Here is a 16,466-nt window from a genome sequence, read left to right on the forward strand (position 1 = left end):
AGCATGACTGAAGAAGAGTAAAAGTTACATTTCTTTGTACATGACTGCCGTTGGTGCTTATAACATGTGTGAGAAATCATAACAGCTACTTGGTGGAATTATGTTCTTCTTCCTCGAAAAAGAGAATAAATGACAAAAAAAACTTTTTTTTTCCACAAGAGGGCCAGGCTATATTAACTTGACCAAAGAAACACTATAACTAAAGAACACCCACATAATGTTGTGGGGTTTCCCTTGTTTGTTTCTCCTTTTTCTTCATTGACGAATTTCAAGCAACTCATAGGATGTGTTCGGAATAAAGGAAAATATTTTTCTGAAATACATTTTCTTGAAAAATAAGTTATTATATGGTATTTGATGCGTAAGGAAATATTATTCTATGAGTATTTTACAAATAGTTTAGGAAAAAACTCTAGGGTGGGTTGGAGGGTCGGAGGTGGGTTTTTTTTTGGGGGGGGGGGGGGGGGGTTTGTGGGGAGAAAATGAACTTTGAATGCCATTTATAGAATTTTTTTTTGCTAGGGAATTAGATCATTTTTATGATTTTTAAGGAACTTATTTCCTAAATAAAAATACTTTGCAAAACATTTGAACAACCAAACATAAAAAAGTTTTTTTTTTTTTTTAATTTCTCCTTCATTACCGAACACACCCATAGTATATGTAGTAATATGTTGTTGTTAGCTATGTATGTCCCAATGATTGTGGGCATATATTCTCCTCCCTTGGTAACAGTAATTTATACTCTAGGTTGACCTAGGACAACTATATTATGTTTAACTTAAGCTATTTAACTACCCATTTGATCATCCGTATCAAGTCTTTCCTTAATATATTGTTTGTTGTCTTTCCAATAGGCGGTACTTTGAGTAGATTTAGTAATTTTTCTAGTCCAACAGGTCTCTTGGAAGTTGTTTTTTTACTGCTTGTTAGTATGTGAGAAATGATCTTTACTAACTTTGTCTTCTATTTTTTAGGGAAAAAAATAATCTTGCAGTCTAGTCATTCTACGCACAAAAAGAAAACAGTTTTTCTCACTTTTTTCGGTCCTTTTAACACTAATATTTCAAAACTGAGATGGGGATGGAAAACGAAACAGTTAATTCTTGGAACAATCCGTTGAGCCACACTAGTTCACTAGCCACCTTCCTTAGGGATCGCACTTTGCCTTTGCTGATGATAAGGAAACAGTCTCTTGCTTTTTGGACTATTCCCTAATAGAACCAGATAACCACTAACAGATCTTCTAGAATCAGAACAAGATGTCCAGTTAGAGTCACCATAGGCTCTGCTGGTGCAGTTTGAATCTTTGGACATGAAAATTCCAGAGCGGGATCACCTTTCAGATATCTCAGTAGATGAAATGCGGCTTTAAGATGTGGTTCTTTGGCTTCCTGCATAAATTGACTCAAATGCTGAACTCCATATGCTATATCTAGTCTGGCATTGGTGAGGAAATTCAATTTTCCAACTAATTTTCTATAATATGTAGGATCCTCTAGTTTAAACCAGTGTTTTAAAAGACAGTTTCAGGGCTCACCTCGGGGCTCGCCCTGGGGCGGGGCACTGGCAAAACACCCCGAGGCTCACGCGCGAGGCTTAGTTCCTGTGAGGCTTACGCCTCAAAGCGCCCGACTATACGCCCTAAACACGCCTAACGCCCAACGCTCGGGACTCGCCTAACAGTTCTTACACAAATTATATGTTAAATTCCTTAATTAGAATCGTTGACCCTTATAATTCTTTAACAAATGAATGATACTTAATAGTTTTTTCATCTATATAAATAAGAACATTGGGTGTAACTCAAATAACAAATCGTAGTATTGCATACATTTGAGAACATCGTGAGGGTGAATATCACTTTATATTTCTTTTAAAAATACATAACCGAATTGTACATTTTTACTTGTCATTTGTCTTTTGTCCTATGTATCAAAATTATCATATTTCATTATTTCGCTATTTGAAAATAAATTTATTTTTATTCACGAAGGAGTTACGTTTTAATTATAACACTGAGATAAAATGAATAAGATGATAGCAATATTGTTTTACGAAATTGTGATTTTTTCATTGTTTGAAAGTTAAGATGTTATAGTTGATTTGCATTTCATAATAGCTTTTATTTCATTGTATTGTTTATACTTGTAAAATTATGTTATATATAATTACAAGCTGTAAGTGGCGTATAATGGATTGCTTTGATATATATATATATATATATATATCATTTATTTACATTTTTCTTTTATTTTTTATGTAATTTTACCTATTTAAAAGTATTTATTGTAATTATATTATTTTATGAAATAGTAAAAATTAAATACTGATGGGGCTTACGCCCCGTGCCTCGAGGCTTACGCCTCGCTGAGGCATATGTAAAACGCCTCGCCTTACGCCCCCGCCTTTTAAAACACTGGTTTAAACCCCTTCATTAGCCTTGAGCTTAACATTAGGATCAAGGGGAGATGCAAGAATGCTATATCCCATACAATTGAATTCTTTTGACAGATCAAGGATAAATTTTCTTTGAGAAATGATGACCCCATCATCTTTGTAGACAGTGGCGGATCCAGGATTTTCATTTAGGGTGTTCGGAAAAAAAAAAACTAAATATACACTGTAATTTTTTGCTGAGGGTGTTCAAAAGTTAAAATATGCACATAAATACAGAAAATTTACCCTATATATACACTGTAATTTTTTGCCGAGGGTGTTCGGGTGAACACCCTCACTTACATGTAGATCCGCCCCTGTTTGTAGAGTATCTCCAATCCCAAGAAGTAATGTAATATTCTCAGATCTTTGATTTTGAACTGTCATGAAGAAATGTTTTCAGCTGACTGATCTCAATATGGTCAGTACTAGTAATGATAACATCATCACATATACAACAACAAAGATCATTGAATTACCCCTCTTCTTGTGGAACAAAGAATAGTTATTCAGAGAGTGACTATAACCTCTAGAATATAGGGCCTCAGTCAATTTTGTATACCATTGCCTACTTGCCTGCTTCAAATCATACGGTGACTTGTTCAGTTTTGTCACAATCCAATCCGCCATGACTGGCATCCACACTAACTCCTAGTGGGCGAACCAACACATAAGTCATCTATTCATTCGAGTCCGTTTTTATATTAGCAAATTCAATCAGTTATTACTCATTCAAGCACAACATAATCAAATTAAGCCATGCCATAAAGCAATGAAGTAAATGCGGAAGTCCTAACTATTACAAATCCCCAAAATCTGAAAGTCACCGTACAAGGACTCTAATCTAAACATGTCTAAGGAATGAAATCAGTCTAACAAATAACCATAATGTCTGGAGTAGAAATAGACATCATAAAAGAAGCTCTTCGGGCTACCTAACATGGATAGAAGCTCACCCTAAATCTATCAGCAACGGCCTCAACCTAGATATGAGGACGGGTAGCAGTCTCTGGATCACAATCTGCACTCAAAAGAATGCAGCAAGGTAGTATCAGTAAAAACACGATGTACCGGTAGATATCATAGGTTGACTAAGATTAGTATCATGCATATATCATAAAATCAATAAAATAAACAAGCCAGCAAACAACATGAATCAACAACCCAACAACAAGTCAACCAAGGATATTCACGAATCAAGTCAACGGAAACAACAAACACGAACAAGTCTACCAACAATAACCATATACTCACTGTACACACATGATAACTGATGTCATTGCTCAGTAGTCATGACCTGCAGGGGACCCACGGTGTCCATGTACCACTCGTTCCGGATGCTCATCGGACCCGAGCCATAAATCCTCCGCTTCGGAAAGAACCTCAGACGCGGTCCACTTCATGTACCACTTGTTTCCGGAAAGAACCTCGGACCACGAGCCCATAATCTAGGTCACATTTATGCCTTTTCACGTATATATATACCGTAGCATTTCTTATCCTCTTGTTATCAATGCTCAATCATCATTTTGTATTACAATTTCACCGAGATGATCATATTAACTTCCTATCACAACAATATCAAACTTTAGGTTTAACACAATGAATAGTGGCACAAAGCCCACACCGTCGCTCAATGTATTTCAAATAGGAGTTCAACCACACACACACATCATGCATGAAGACTATACATGCTTTCTCTTACTAAATTCCCAACACATACAATCAACTAATCAAAGTGTAACTCAAGTAGACCGTAACCTACCTCAAACGTAGAGCTGGAACAATGGAAATCACTCCGGTACAGCTTTTCCCTTCCGTAACGCCTCAGAACGCTTAAAGTCTAGGAATTAGAATGATCAATGAGTCATAATTACCACTACAAGAAAAAAGGTCTTTAGCGAGGGAAAATTCAGTCATTGAAAGTCTATATCCGATCACTAAAAGTCAATAACAACCGGGGAAAATTCGGTCGTCACCGGTCGTTAAAAGCCCCGTCATTAAATGTTAACAACTGAATTTCAATCCAGTCGTTAAAGAACAGTTAACGGCGACATAAATTCCGGTCGTCATACTTGCTTTTTAGCTACCGGATTTTCCCTTCGCTAATATGTCATCCGGCCGTTAAATCTTCAAACGACAACAACTAATTCATCAATACAAGTACTTTTAATGACCGGAGTTCCTTTCATTAATTGTATGTTATATTCAATACTAATACTTTTAATGGCCAAATTTCCCGTCATTGGTTATTTCAATATTTGATAAGCAATCGTAAAAGAGTTGCAAATACCACATTTTCATTCACTATTGTACACAAACTCATACAACTAAATAACAATAATAATTTCATGCACAAACACATCTGAAAATATACTAAATGTTAGTATCCATATAAAATTTCATTTTTAATACAAAGAACTAAATAAAGGTATACCATCCAAGTTGTGTAATATCATCTTTATCAACTCCTAAAAAGATAAAATTGTAGCATATATACATAAGATATCGTCTTTAAACCACTCCTTATAAAATAAAAGTCATCTTGTACTTGAACTTGCTCCTTACTTTCTTGAACGATAGATTCTTCATGCTCCAAATTCTTGAGCTGTAAAAGAATCAAGTATAGCATACGTAATAGCAAAGAATAAACTCTTAAAGAAGAAACACAAGACCCCAACACATTTACCAAAAAGGATGCAAAACATTAAGTGAAAGATTGGAAGAAGAAAAATTAATCTTTGGAGAGGGATCAAACTTTTACCTTCTCAAATGGCATTTAAATTAACCCATCCATGACCTAAAGCAGCATGAAAGCAGAATTTATGGGTTTGAAGTAATGATCATACACTATAGCAGTGCATTTATTTGCACTATACGGACCACAGTCCACAGTAGTATTTCCATTGTACTGCTTCACATGCAGTTGTATGACACTAAAAATGTTATGTTTTCATTATGTACAACCTCCTAGATATCATACAATGTAAATATGTTACCAGCCAATCTTTATCAAAAAAAGAAAATGCTACCAGTTAAAATAAATTGTTCAAACTGATCCCCTCTATCCCCATTGAGAGTAGATTGAACTTATATACTTAACAGACAGAATTAGGTGAGATGATTTGAGGAAACACTTGTCTACATACCATGCATGATTGGAGTTTCTTCAGTTGCAAACATAGATTTTTGATGGACCTATGGTGACTTTCTCGGAATGTAAAGTAAGGCCATGGAGAGGCAGCGAACAATCCATATACATACAATTGGGCTACTGCAAATAGTAAGAAAAATATCCAAAAATCATAATCAACAAACACAAAATTATTAGCTGTTGTGTTCTTGAATTTAGTAGTAAATGCAAAAGAAAAAAAGCATAAGAAAGGAAAAAGACAGAGAGCGCGATAACGAAACCCGAAGAAAAAATTGAAGAAGATGAATGCACAGAGAAACACCCTGAGTCCTTGGTGATCATCTATTATCTATGCTTCATAATCATCTTCCGAATTCTCTAAATCCTGAAATTGAGAGGTGGGGTAAAACCAAAAGTAGAGATGAAATGAACAGAAACTTCATTTAACAGCAACTGCTGGTTCAGGACACTCATTTCAGGTCCCAAATCAAATTAAATTTTGTGCCGGACTTACCTATTACTCTTTAAAACACGCCTGCACCCTACAAAAACAGTTCAGGAAAATCAAGAAAAGTAGTGCGCCAAAATTCCAGGGGAAAACATATTGCAGGTACGTGTCAAATAAGTTACAACAATCAATCATCTAGAAAGTATATCCATTTCAATAATCTGGAAAGTATATCAATAATTCGGAAAGTATGTGGACCTGCTATCCTTATTCCAAAGTTGAAATCATGCTCAAAGTTTCACCACTTGGCACATGTTTGTGTATCTGTCCATTTTAATAGTGAATGCGCATCAAGTGATGACTTCCCTATCAATGAACCTATAGAGTTCAGAGAGACAAAAAAGAAAAGAATTTGAGTACATTTTTGGGAAAAAAGAGCAGAGGCAGCTGAAAGATTACAAATGGTGCCAAAAATATACATCAAGCCAATACCTATTGAAATTGATTACAGATAAAAAAGCTTCGCTGATGCACATGTATTTAGCAGATAAAAAAGTTTAGCTGATGCAAAGCTTCAGCTGTACCCATCTTTTAAACCACAACCATTTTGAAGTCAGAAATCACCTCAAACAAATCATAGTATAATCACTACGGAACCATTATTTTTATGAATATGCAGAGCAAGGCCAAAGTTAGAAACTGCTTATTCATTCTTCAAATAGCATAATGAATTTGGATCTCCAAACATTTTTTCTTTGTCACTGATTAAAAAATCCTATCGAGATTTTCAATTTTGTCGGTGCAGAGAGTTTACACTATCCACTCTATTTTTCTTTATTACTGATTATAAAATCCTATCGAAACCTTATATTTTCTTGGTCCAGAGAGTTTACGCTAAAAAATCTCTATAATAACTCTAATAATAGTCAATAAAAAAATATTAAAAAAAAAAAGACCAAAAGAATAACGATAGCTTCATAAACTGTTACTTGCTTGTAATTTCTATTATGCTTCTCGTTTTACAACTATGTATTATATTATCATTTTATGTTCTATTCCTTCCCTTTGACTCCCAAAGCTGCACTAAATATAGGAAAAAAATCCATATTAAAAGAAAAGACATGATAAAGTCGTACATTCACAGTTAACAAGAAAGATATATGAAGAGCTGAGTGTGATGTTTTACCATAAAAGTATAACTTACATTGTTGGTTAGTTCAGTCAAGAATTCATGAGTACTAAAGCCAACATTAACTTCAAAGTTAGACGATCTTACCTTTTATCATGATAGAGTACATCAAAGACACTTCAAACCTTACCACCTGTTTATTGGTTACTGCAACACTAAGCAATAGTGTGTGTGTCCCAGAATCAATTATCCAGATGTTGTCAAGAATTGATAGTATTTTCTCTAGCTTCTTGTAAATCAAATGCAGTTGAACTGTCAAGCAGAGGACACCTGTATGTATAAATAAATAGTAGGCCGTAATATCAAAAAATAATTTCAAGAAAAATTAAGTCTCAACCCTTTAAAAAAAAAAAAAGAACTTAGCACGTCTCAGCTCAATGGATACCTTCCCAGCCGTAGCTTCAAGACAAAGTCCTACTTTCTAAAGTTGCTCTATTTCCTAGGTCGAAGGAGGGCTTATACTGCTCACCTTTGTATGATATGTTATCAACTATCAATACAAACTTAAAACTACACCAAAATGGAAGAAAAAGTTAAGAAATAGCTAGCTTATAGTAGTCGTTACCACTGATGCTCCAATTTTTTTTGGTCACACACACACCAATATTTCTACGTAACAATTTTCTTTTCACAGATTGTGAGCTAGTCCCTCCCATGCCACCGATTATTAAGTGAAATCGCAGAAAAATATCCACAAGGGTTGTAAAACCTTGTGATTTTTCCTTCACAAAAGCCAAATAATGCCTAGATAAATTAGTGGATTCAAGACTTGGTCGAGTTAAGAACTTATAGATCAAATGTTTTCACATTTCAATTTTCTGTTGGTGTTTCTCGCAATAATATTTCTGGATCTGTTTGGTTTGAAATAACCGATAAATCAAAGCTTTAACAGAGCAATCAAACTAAAACACTAAAAGGGAGGGGTGGGGTGGAAGAATATATATATATATATATATATATATATATATATATATATATATATTTGAAATAGTTTGGAAGAATATGAATCAGAAGGAATCAAATCTACCAACATCATTTCTGAATCCTTTGAGAGAAAGCAAGATAGTGAGGTACACATGAAACAAAGGATGACTTAAAAATTTTCTATCATGGGATTAATCCCCACTCCCCAAAGTTGAGGGAATTACTCATACACTATTACACCCAAACACACAAATAAAAGCGACAGTAGAAGGCAGATTCAGCGGTTGTGACTAATGCATCAAGACATAAGTTCATCTATCAAAAATTACTTTGCACTTAAGAAGTGGTAGATGATTTCTCAACATATAATTCTTTTCTTTTCCTCATAGTTTACTAAAATGGAATAATTTTATTTAAGGTTTAAGAGTATAACATAATTTAAAATAGATTAAATATTTTTAACAATATAATTCAAGCATCTATTTTCAGGAAGCTCTGAAATTTAGAAGGGTCTATGCAATGAATATGCCCATGGATTCTAAAGCAACTATATCTTGCTTAGAATCACCATCATATTCATTCTATTCTTTTCGATGTTAGTGCATTTCAAGACATGATATATATCAACCAAAAGGAGAAATTCAAGAAAGACACATTCTTTATGTTTTAAAGAGCTAAACTCAAGAACAACATTGCAGTGGTATCCCATAAGAAAGACCATATGATGACATCACATAAAAGAATCCCCAAATAACTTTGGACCCAACCATAAGAAATAGCTTAAATTTTATAGCAAAGATTTCAGTAAGAATAGTACCAAAAGTCTGAATTAGAGGATGTATCATGTATTTTCTTCTTGTAGAGAACAACATGAAATGCACAAAATGAACCAAGCCAAAGGAAAAACCTGAGCAATTAGCAAAACATAGGAGAATACACAACAATAAGCAACAACCAAGAGTAAATATCTCAAAAGGTCACTCAACTTTGAGTAATTATGTGGCAAAATCACTAAACTTTGCTACATATCAATAAAATCACTCAACTTTGGCCTTTACTCTCATAAAATCACTCAACTAAATGTGTCATCAAAGAAATTTGACATGGAAATATTAATCAATTTTTTTATACCATGTAGACATGGACTCCACAAATAAAAGAAAATAAAATAAACTCATATTTTAATTTTGGATATACATTTCAGTTTTTTTCTAAAATTTAATGTATACAAATTAATCTACTACTTTAGACACTTTACGTGAGAGCTAAGTTGTTAAATTTCAATTGACTCATTGAAAACACTAATGCCAACGGATTGATTTTTTAACCTTAGTTCCAACGTATATTGACCAAAACAAATTGCTGTTTTTTTTTTTGCTGAAAAAAAAATTTGTTGTTGCTTACAAAAGGAAAGGGTCCAACCGGTCCTATGCGGCCTCTTCCTTTCAGCCAGACCAATAATAACATTCACGTGTTTCTATATATATATATATATATATATATATATATATATATATTCTTTAATTATGATTAATTAATATGTAATTTTATTTTATTTATTTCTTAATTATAATAAAATCTATATATATTGATTTGGTATAAATATCTTGTATGAGTAAGTCTTATATGTTAAATAGATATATGTAAACAAAGTAGAAACATAAGAAAATAGAGACGCAAAGAAGGATTATAGAAGCTAAAAAGAAGGACAGTGCAATAAATAAATAAGAAAATAATTTCAAGAAAAAGAATAAGAGCACACATAAAAATAAGGCAGAAACAACAAAGAAAATGAGTTTTAAATGAAGGGTTGGTGGGTGGATGTTGAGGTATTAAAATATGATTTTTTAAAATTTGTGGGGTCCATGTCTACATGGCATAAAAAAATTAATTAATATTGTCATGTCATATTTTTTGATGACATATTTAGTTAAGTGATTTTATAAGAGTAAAGGCCAAAGTTGAATGATTTTATTGATATGTAACAAAGTTTAATGATTTTGCCAAATAATTTTTCAAAGTTGAGTGACCTTTTAAGATATTTACTCCAACAACCAACATAAAAGAGAGAACAACAGACAAAACAAAACAAAACAAAAAACAACACACTAACCTGAAATTATCAGAAAAAATATAAAAGCATGGAACGGAGCTTATCGTGCATAGAAGCTAAGATATTTCCAAGATCGCTAGTCGGAATGACCAAAACTACCAAACCTCAAACCCTTTTACCGGCCGTGGTCAAAATTCCAACTGTAGCATCGGGATTAGACTGGCTCAAACAAAAATCATTAAAATATAGCCCAACTATTTTTTTTTCCTAAAAGATAGAGACCACCCAAACATATTGCAAACCCTAGAAAGAGTAAAACTTTAAAACAAAATTGAATACCTAGGTTTTGGCACCACAAATAAGATTAACAGCATCTGCTAGAGCTTGGAACCTATTGAACGAGTAATCACCGTTTTGCACCCATTCCCCACTCCGAATTATCGATGCCAGATCATTGTAATCATAGAACTGAAATTGAAATTCCAAGAGCAATATGCTGACCTCAAGCACCATGGTTAAAGGATTGAAGAGAGATTAGTAGATTAAACTGAGAGATCGTTTCGTCTCTCTCGGTGTTCTCTGAAAGTTGGAAGGAATTTGAGTTTACTTGTAGAGGCAGTTACTGCTAAGTGTATCTAGATCTGGGAACTCTAGAGAAGTGGTGAGTGTATCTCCCTATTTTATTTTGGAGGGGGTGGGTGGAGACGTGGGTGTGAAAATAAAGAGGGAAACATATCGCGCCTTTTCTTGATTAGTAACAACCGGGTGTTAAGCTTTTTAATGTCTGGATATTGTCCTCTCGCTAGTATTAAACTAAAAATTGGCTTTTAATGATCGGAAGAAAATTGTGTCGCTGTAAATACACCATTAACGACCAGATTCATATCCCTTCGTTAAGAGTTGGTCGTTAAAAGTCAAATTTCTTGTAGTAATATATACTCTAGTCAAAAAATCAATTCAAGAACACCCTTCCCATTTGGCCCCATTTCAATGGGTGAATGATTTTTAGGTGTAACATAACCTAACAAGGGCCTTAGTAACCACTAATTATCAATCTATAACAATATTTAATCAACAGATTAATTACAAGCAGTTTCCATGGCCAAGCTACCATTTTTATAAAAGCCTAAGTCTCAATTCGCTTAATTCATGGCTCTAAAGGTTCAATTCATGATTAGGAGGAGTTAACCCAAGAAATTAGATGATAAATAAGTGGTAACAATCATAGCCCATCAATTATAGAAGGTCTATTAGATTTTAGGGTTATTATTACTAATTCACCATTGAAGACCCATAAAAGGGATGATAATCATGAAGATGCTATGTAATGATTGAAAGTGATGGATGAGACTTACCTCTCAAGAATATTCTTGCCTGTCACGACCCGACTAGGGGGCCGCGACGGGCACCGGTGCTAGCCCACCCGGGCACCCCTTGGCTTACATTTACACCTACATCTAGGTGAGCCACATAATTAAACATATATTTCTATTCATCCGTCATGCTAGTCCCATTGGACAACAACACCTTTATATCAACATTGGCATCTATGTCATATCAATGTACATAAGCCGACAAGGCCAACAAAACGATGTACAAAATATAGGCCGACAAGGCCAAACATATCTAGCCATATACACATGTCCACGAGCCTCTAAGGAGAGTATAACATATCATATAGGCGGGACAGGACCTCGCTATGCCCATAATTATGTACACAAAAGAATAAGTACCCAAAAGTTATAGCTCCGAATGAAATGGAGCTCTGCTATATAGTCCCTGAGAATGTGGCTATGGATCAAATCTGTCTCCCTGTGCACCTGCGGGCATGACGCAACGTCCACGAACAAAAGGACGTCAGTACGAAGAATGTACTGAGTATGTAAATCATGATCAATATCAACATAGAAGCATAATATACAACATAGGAAATAGCATAGGATGGGAGAGAGTAATATCATCGTCATAAGCACTTACTTGCCTTTCATAGGGACTTTCCAATTCAAATGCGTATTTGTGTACATACCTCCATATCCGTATCCATATTCGTATCCGTACCCAATTACATGTCCTTATTCACATTCACATCATGTACATATTCTTATTCGTGGTCATATCATATTCGCATTCATTCTCATATCTATATCATATACATCATCATATCATATACATAGCATTTACATAGCATGCCCGACCACGAAGGTTCGGTGTTTCATACATACTTGGCCAACCAAGGCTCAAGGGTACACATACTTGGCCCTACCAAGGCTTCAGGGTTACATCTACCTGGCCCTACCAAGGCATCAGGGTTATCCGTACCATCTGCAGAGGTGTGCGCGCATTACATAATCATATACATACTTACTCTACCTGGCCTTATAAGCTCGGGGTTCCATAATCGTCATACATAGATACATATACATAATAGCTCATAAGTATCTTTATTATTAACATCACTATAATCATCATCATTGCTATTACCATTGTAGTCATCATCAATATCATTATCACTATTATCGTCATTCATCTCATCTATCTTTATAGGCCTACTTGTCCTATGAGGAACTTAGTACAATCGTAGCATATCAAGAATCGTGAGCTTACTAGCTCGGAAGATCGAATCATTTGAAGGACATCATAGTCTTATAGAATATTTAGATGTTTGGCCAAAGAACCATGCCTTATGAAAGAAGGGTTAGCCTTACATACCTTTCCGTTCAACTATTCTACACTTGCGCGTTCTCCTCCAATGCTAGCGTTTCTACCTTCATTAAAGTCATATATTATCATTAGAAATCGATAACTAGCATGAATGAATAAAACTAGAGAAAATCGGACAGCATCTCCTTTATTTATACGACATTCCTCCATAGCGTATATCAACTCCTAAAACGTCAATAATACATTCAAAGTACTATAACAATAGTCATTATTCATCCACATTACCCACATTTCTCAATTTACTTTCAATCACCCATATCCATGGTCATAACACACGACTACGTTCATTCACATACATTGCCTATCCCATGTTCTCAACATCATTTATAACCTATTTATAGCACAACACATCAAGAATCATGACTCAATTCAAGCTATTACTCAAAATGGCACTAGTCCACATTCATGACCCATTTTTCCATATCCTTCTACAATCCAAGTATTTCAACTTTCAAATACCTTAAACAACATAGAAATATCATAAATCTTACCTTAGATGTTGTAGGAACAAGACTTGGGTGGTAATACTTCACTTGAGCATAACCCTAGTTCATCTCCAATGAGATTTCTTGACTTGAATGATCTTTAATGGGTTTTCTTACACTTGATTCACTTAATTTGTGTTGTTGATCACTAATACCTCTTGAATTATTGTGGAATAAATGTAGAGAGATGTTTTAGAGAGAAGGGATGTGATATGGAAATGAAATGAAATGAAACTTAGATCTCTTATTTAATGAACCAAATCTGTCCCGACCAGTTCTACGGTACGATCGACGGAGCATCGATCTAATCGTCGAAGTCGTTAAATTTCCAATGAGAAACCTTTCATTTCCTTTCATTCTACGGTGAGAAGGACGGTCCGTCGAACCGATCGACGGAGCGTCGATCTGATCGTCGAATGGTCTGATTCTACGGCATAATCGATGAATCATCGGCCCGTCCGACGGTACAAAGAACGACCGTCGAACCCCCCTTTCGCAGAACTGAAGTGAAGTTTTTATTTGACAAACTTTTCTCCTTTGCCTCTAACTTCTTTGGAATCTTAATTAGAATCATTAAGCATCCCTTCTTACTTGTACGGACATCATGTACACCTTAACTTATGTTAGTCCATTCACCCCTCAGCAACCTAATGTTCCGAGGTGTAACATTCTTCCCCCCTTAAGAACATTCGTCCTCGAATGTTAAGTCCTCAGAGATTCTATAAAAATTTCGCCAGAGTTTCCCCTATAATATGGCACTACCATCTTGTCACAACAACCCATAATAAAAATGCCTCACAGGGCCACAACATAATAGCAATAAAATTTGGCCACACACGACCAAAAAGCATAAAAAGAAAACATACATACCTTATGATCTTGATGTCTCATCTTGGCCCTCTTCCGGGGGTTGAAATAAGTGCGGGTACTTGGATCGCATGGTTTCTTCCGCTTCCCATGTCATTTAATCTCATTTATTGCTTCTCCATAAAACCTTAACTGAGGCCACTTCTTTGTTTCTAAGCCTCCGTACTTGCCTATCTAGTATGGCAATGGGTACCTCTTTATAAGTCATCTTCTCTGTCACTTATACATCACCTATTGGCACGATCCTGGTAGGATCTCCAACGCATTTTCGAAGCATCCAGACATGGAAAACTGGATGGAATGACTCCAAATCCGGAGGTAGATCTAATTCATAAGCCACTTTGCCTACTTTGCGTACAATCTCATAAGGCCCAATATATCGGGGACTAAGCTTCCCCTTTTTGCCAAATCTCATAACGCCCTTCATTGGCGACACTTTCAAGAATACCCAATCTTTAACTTGGAACTCTAAGTCTCTTCTACGATTATCCGCATAGGACTTTTGACGACTTTGGGCTGCTAATAACCAATCTTGTATGAGCTTGACTTTCTCTATGGCTTGTTGGACCAAATCTGGCCCTATCAATTTAGCCTCTCCTGTTTCAAACCACCAAATTGGGGATCTAAACTTTCGCCCATATAACGCTTCATACGGTGCCATTTGAATGCTAGAATGATAACTATTGTTATAAGAAAATTCAATGAGTGGTAAGTGATCATCCCAGTTACCTCTAAAATCTAACATACATGCCCGCAACATATCTTCACGAGTCTGAATGGTACGTTCAGCTTGTCCATCAGTCTGCGGGTGAAATGCCGTGCTAAGGTTCACTTGGGTCCCTAAACCCTCTTGGAAAGGCTTCCAAAAATTAGCTGTAAATTGAGTCCCTCTATCAGAGATAATAGATGTTGGGACACTATGAAGTCGCACTATCTCTTTAACATAAAGCTTTGCATAATCTTCCGCCACATACGTCGTTCTGACAGGTAAGAAATGAGCTAACTTTGTGAGTCTATCCACAATCACCCATATATAATTATACTTACGTCGAGAACGGGGTAAGCCTGTAATGAAGTCCATGTTAATCATTTCCCACTTCCAAGTTGGAATTTATATAGCTTGCAACAATCTGCCGGGCTTTTGGTGTTCGATTTTCACTTGTTGACAGTTGGGACATTTAGCTACGAATTATGCTACATCTTTCTTCATCCCATTCCACCGATATATAGATTTAAGATCATGGTACATTTTCGTCTCTCCAGGGTGAACAGAATAACGGGAACAATGAGCTTCTCTCAATATTTGGTGGCGTAAACCTGCCACATCGGGAACACATAATCTGCCTTGGCTTTGTAGAACTCTGTCTCCTGAAATATGAAACGATGACTCCTCTTTCTGAGGGAGTGTATCACTGTAATGCATTAGCATGGGATCTTCGTATTGTCACTCTTTCACTTCTGCTACTAGCGACGAGACTACTGAATTTTTAATGGTAGTTCCCCTGCTTCCTGAGTCCACTACTCGAACTCCTAAGCTGGCTAACTGCTGGAGCTCACGAGTCATTTCTCTCTTCTCTTGTCGTAAATCATACAAACTTCCAATAGATCTGCGGCTAAGAGCATCAGCCACAGCATTTGCCTTTCCGGGGTGATATAGGATATCAACATCGTAATCTTTTAGCAATTTTAACCATCGTCGTTGCCGCAAATTCAACTCTTTCTGCTTGAAGATATACTGAAGACTCTTGTGATCGGTATAGATATCCACATGGACACCATATAAATAATGTCTCCATATCTTTAATGCATGAACCACCACAGCCAATTCTAGATCATGGGTTGGATAATTTTTCTCATGTTTTCGTAATTGCCTTGAAGCGTACGCAATCACTTTACCATGTTGCATCAACACACAACCCAAGCCAATGCCTGAAGCATCGCAATAAACAACATACCCTTCCAATCCCTCTGGAAGTGTCAGGACTGGGGCAGAAGTCAATCTACCCTTTACCTCTTGGAAGATACGTTCACAAGCATCTGTCCATTGAAACTTCGCTGATTTCTGGGTCAACTTTGTGAGCGGTGCAGAAATGGAAGAAAAACCCTCAACAAATATCTTGTAATAACCTGCTAAGCCCAGAAAGCTATGAACCTCCGTAGGGGTTGTGGGCCTTGGCCAAGTCTTCACGGCCTCAATCTTTTGGCTA

At 35.7% G+C, this 16,466-nt stretch overlaps 1 long non-coding RNA gene across 9 annotated transcripts; it reads right to left on the reverse strand.

The window, feature by feature from the left end:
* Window positions 1-1,056: 1,056 nt before the first annotated feature.
* LOC132637352 (uncharacterized) lies at window positions 1,057-11,119 on the reverse strand. 9 transcript variants are annotated; one of them, XR_009581545.1, is made up of 7 exons: window positions 10,526-11,118; window positions 6,279-7,479; window positions 6,087-6,114; window positions 5,589-5,957; window positions 5,204-5,239; window positions 4,205-5,047; window positions 3,189-3,460 (listed from the first exon to the last, which is right to left on the reverse strand). It is a non-coding gene; the product is annotated as an uncharacterized LOC132637352 (long non-coding RNA). The 9 variants fall into 9 exon arrangements; XR_009581549.1 differs by lacking the exon at window positions 5,204-5,239 and having other exon boundaries at window positions 5,589-5,713; window positions 5,854-5,957; window positions 10,526-11,103; XR_009581543.1 differs by adding an exon at window positions 1,057-1,394 and having other exon boundaries at window positions 3,396-3,460; window positions 4,205-5,957; window positions 10,526-11,113.
* Window positions 11,120-16,466: the final 5,347 nt, after the last annotated feature.

This window comes from Lycium barbarum, chromosome 1 (assembly GCF_019175385.1).
Source record: "Lycium barbarum isolate Lr01 chromosome 1, ASM1917538v2, whole genome shotgun sequence".
Classification (NCBI taxonomy): Eukaryota; Viridiplantae; Streptophyta; class Magnoliopsida; order Solanales; family Solanaceae; genus Lycium; species Lycium barbarum.